We start from the raw sequence: 4,993 nt of genomic DNA on the forward strand, positions 1-4,993 counted from the left end.
GGCAAGGATGGGCTTACGCCTCTTGATTTGACTTTCTGGGGGGGCTCATCAATGTTCAGGTGCTTCGAGCCCCTAAAAAATCTTCGGCTGATACTCTTTGGCTTCTCTTATTCCTCTGATACTCTTTGGCAATAAACAGATGTTGTTCTGACGTGCTGTGGGTCTAATCACAAATTAATGGCCGCTGTTCGGCCTCTGTTTTCTTCAAAACTATTCTCTGCTCCTCTTGGCAAGCTTCGTGAAGAAAAATGGTTGATTCGGCGCCCTTCGGGCCTGCTGGGGGCTGCAGAATGAAAAGATTCCCTGAAGATTCCCCATTCTGGCCCAAAAAATCTAGCGATGAGCGATTTATGCAAATCACTCATCAAAAACTGCCTCAGAAACTGATTCCGGGGCTCTGAAGTGCGATTTTTTGCTCCTTTGTGCCAAAAGTGCTGATGACGTCAGCATGACGTCAGCAGATGTGACTTCGTACTGCGGGTGACGTTAGCGATGACATCAGCATGATGACATGGCCGAATGACATCATCATGTACGGATGGTGATGTGGCATGTACAGTGGCAGGGTACGGTGGTAGGAGGCCATGTGGCAGGTGACTCAGCAAGTGACTCAGCAGGGGGCCACGCAGGCGGACGATGTGTCGCGGTGACTGAGCAGGGGGGTGACGCAGGCGGGTGACGTCACAAGGGAGATGGCGGTAAGTGTTATTGGGTGCACCACCTTAGCGCCTGGGCGGTTTTGGGGGTAGGGGCTCCGCCACACCCCAACGCTTGACGCGTGGCGGGAGCACGGTGGGTAATACCAACCATCTCCCGGACGCTAAAGCTCGGGCGGTTCGAGGATGGGAGGGCCCGTCAGCCGTAGATCTGCGGGGCGGATGATCCAACGGCTGGCGGGGATGGCGAGTCGGCGGGGGTATACGGTGGGGAATATGCGCGGAATATTCCAAATTAAATAACGCGCGCAGGTGGGGTTTGAAACTTAGGTTTAGTGGGTTTGGGGTTAATACGAGCGCGGGTTAATGTATTTATGCCCGAAACTTAGGATAAGGGGGCAAAAAGTGGGTTTTTGAGGGTTTTTAGGGCTAGGGAAGAGGTTATTAATCTGGCCAGGTGTCAGATTAATCCCTGCTTAGACACGGATGGGCTAAAAGCAGCCCCAGATGGACTGTTCTTTCCCTGACTTAGAGAGAATATGGCTATATTGCCAGGGGGGGAATATTTTCATAGGGGAATTTTATATACAAAGTTTTAGTAGGGAAAAGGGGAGAACTGATAGGGAGTTATATAATACTTGTTAGTAGTTAATATGGAGATGATAAGCAGGCGCTAAGGTCAGGGACCTTAGGCTAATTTTGGGGAAAAGAGTTTGAAAAGAAATAAAATCCTTGAGTGAAGAAGATCTTCACCAAGGAAACTGATATGGATGATGATGAAAATAAGAGGAATCAAGCAGATCTTGACCTCTTTGGGAAGTTAGTAAGTGACTTGGGGAATTAGAAGAAGGGGGAGTTAGTTATGTCCACCTTTGAGCTCCCTTGCATGAAAACTGCCTGCACTGTGATCTGTAAAGATAAAGCACTTTGTAACACAAAATTGATCATAAATTACCATTTTGCAACCTCACAGCTACCTACCCAGCCTACTCACCTAACATTTTTTCTTCTTTTTGGTTTGGGTGCACTTAGACTTGCAGACCCAGATTTACAATTTTTCTTTTTAATTTTTCCTATCTAAATCTACACTTCTTTCTGCCAGGGCCCAGATTAAACAGTTGGGTCCCTTTGATTCTCTACCTATCTACAGATCTGCCAAGATTAAACTGTTTGGACAGATATCATTCTCTATATTCTACAACAGGAAATTGAAACCTAGGGAGACCAAGATTAAACTGTTTGGACCTCCCTTAAATGAAAACTCTTCAAAACTGGAACAACTCATCAAAAATGGAATACATAAGTGCATTTGGACTAAGCATAATTCATGGCACCTCGTGGAAATATGGAACACTGCAGCCTGCAAAGTATGACATATTTGGCATGTAAAAATGTCAATCATGAAAAATGATACCCTGTTGCAACAGGAGGCTAACAATAACGAGAGCCACCAAGAGATGATACCTGAGCAGGTCCCCATACATCTGTATGCACAAGCTCTAATTTTTCATTCTTCTTTTCTTTCCCAACTCTGTGAAATCTGGCTCTCTTCTGTTTTCCATAAAAGCAATTCTCACAGAAGTCCAAATCAACATTCTTCAAACCCGGAAACAAATTCCTTGAGTGACGAATCTTCATACCCTTTTCACTCATGTGCTCGAGCCTATGATGCCATAATGCTGCATCTGCTCCTTTGGAAGTTAAAGCATTAACAGAGTTAGAAATACCATTGCATAAATACAATGTACCAACCTTTTCGCCTTTTGCTATTACCAGGGCTCCTTTGGTGACCTTCCAAGCTTTATCTGTGAAAGTTGTCACACAACCTTCACCGCCTAACTGCCCTGTTGAAATCAGATTTTTCTTTAGATCTGGAACATGCCTTACCTCCTTTAATAACGATTGGTTTCCATTCCGCTGTTTTACAAGAACCTTACCCATTCCAATGATTTTACAGGGTTTATCATCACCCAGACGAACTTGTCCAAAATCTCCTTGAACATAGTCATGAAAGTATTTCTTATCAGGTGTGGCATGGAATGAAGCCCCTGAATCTACCACCCAGGAATTAGTAATATTTTCGAAAGAAAGAATCAAAGCATCTTGTAACACCTCACCTGTCACATTTTCTTCATGATTGTTTTCTTGTTGTGCATCTCCTTCTTTTCCCTTCCGAGATCTACAGTCTTTCTTTAGGTGTCCTTTCTTTCCACATTTCTAGCACACTATCCCCGATCTGGACTTGGATCTGACTTTCCTTGATTTACTGCGATATCCTGAGCTCTTTCCTCTTTCCATTTTTCTTCCTCTAGACTCTGCACTCAAAGCATTTCCTGATGTCTCACCGGAGCTTTTCCGTCGAATTTCCTCGCTAAGGATAGCACCGACAACATCATCAAACTTTAAAGTACTAGATCCAGAAACGGAGTTACTAATGGCCATTACCAGACCATTCCAACTTTCTGGTAATGAGCACAAGAATAACAGAGCTCTAACTTCATCATCAAAGTTTACCCCTACAGAACTTAATTGACTTGTAACTGTATTAAAATCATTTAAATGGTTTTCAACAGATCCACCTTCCGACATATTCGTATTAAATAACCGTTTCATAAGAAATACCTTGTTTTAGGCCAAGGGTTTTTCATATAGTTTCGACAACGTCTGCATCAAACCCTCTGTCGTGGTTTCCTTCGAAATGTTGAAGGCGACTGACGCAGCAAGGCACAACCTTATTGTTCCAAGTGCCTTTCTATTGAGAAGGTTCCATTCTTCGTCTTTCATACCCGTCGGCATCTTTCTTTTTCTGTCCAATGGTAGGTATAGATCTTTCTGATACAGATAATCTTCCATCTGCATCTTCCACAGCGAGAAGTTTTGGCCGTTAAATTTCTCGACCCTAAACTTACCATCTTCCGCCATTGCTCCCACTCAAACCAGGAACCCTCCTTTCCTGCGAGTTTATCAGCCAAATAGACCTTTGGCTCTGATACCAGTTGTTAGAAAATTATATATTATGGAGTAATGGAACACATAAAATATTGCAGAAATATAAACACAAAAAGCGCATAAAACAAGAGAGACACAGATATACGTGGTTCACCCAGTTTGGGCTACGTCCACCCCGAACAGCCAGTCCTTCCTTTCTATTATCCAGCAAAATGAAGAGACACAACCTACAACAGATTTGTTGTAATATCCTCTGTTTTCTCTCACAGTCTCACCTCTCTATTTCCCGCTCACACAATACACATCTATCACACAGCCTCAAATACAATGCCCTCATACAAAGAGAGGGGTTGCCTTCTAGGGCAAAAAACCCTAAACTAAACATAAGTTCTACCGTCAGATCATCCGCCTAATGAATGGCCCAGATTGACTAGAAATTACTATACTTTTACAAGGCAATTTTACAGCTGTTTTTAGCTTCGGGGGCGCTGCCCCCGAAACCCCCCGCCAGGGGGGGGCTCCCAAAGGTCGCAGCCGCCCCCCTGGACCCCCCCTGCAGCGAATATTTTACGGGCGGCGTTGCCGCCCCCATTTCGAACTAGGGTCCAATGTGGCGATACCTTTGAATATAGAAGATAATCAGGCTCCACACCCAACAGTTGATGGCGGTGAAGAAGTTATACTATTGGTCGAATCTAAAGAAGGAAGTGACAGAGTTTGTGGCTAGATGTTAAGATTTTCAGCAGGTCAAGGTGAAATGTAAGCATCAAGATGGTTTACTACAACCTATAGAAATTCTGGAATGGAATTGAGAGGTCATTTCCATGGATTTCATCACAAGTCTTCTGAAGACGGTAAAGCAACATGACTCTATTATGGTCATGGTTGACATATTGAGCAAGGTAGCTCACTTCATTCTAGAAAAGACTACATATTCAACTAGTGAGGTAGCACAAGTGTTCGTTAAAGAGACAATGAGACTGCATAGTGTTCCAAAGAATATCGTGTCGGATAGGGGTGGCAAGTTCACTTCCAAGTTTTGGAAGGAGCTATTTGTAGGCTTGGGCACAGAGTTCACCTTTGGTACAACTTATCATCCGCATACATATGGACAAACAAAGAGGGTCAATAGGATCTTGGAGGATATGTTGAGGATGTGCATGATGCACTAGCAGAAGAAATGGGAGGAGTATCTTCCATTGGTTGATTTTTCATACAACAATGGTTATCAGGAGTCATTGAGGATGAGTCCTTTCAAGGAATTGTATGGATGGAGTTGTAACACTCCCATCAGCTAGAGTGATCCAGTGAACATGGTACTTATTGGACCAGACATGTTGGTAGACATGGAGCAGGAAATGCAGGTTATAAAAAAATATAAAGGCAGC

The sequence above is a fragment of the Pinus tabuliformis genome, chromosome 8 (assembly GCF_031772625.1).
Source record: "Pinus tabuliformis cultivar Carrire ecotype Pingquan chromosome 8, CPIR1, whole genome shotgun sequence".
Lineage (NCBI taxonomy): Eukaryota > Viridiplantae > Streptophyta > Pinopsida > Pinales > Pinaceae > Pinus > Pinus tabuliformis.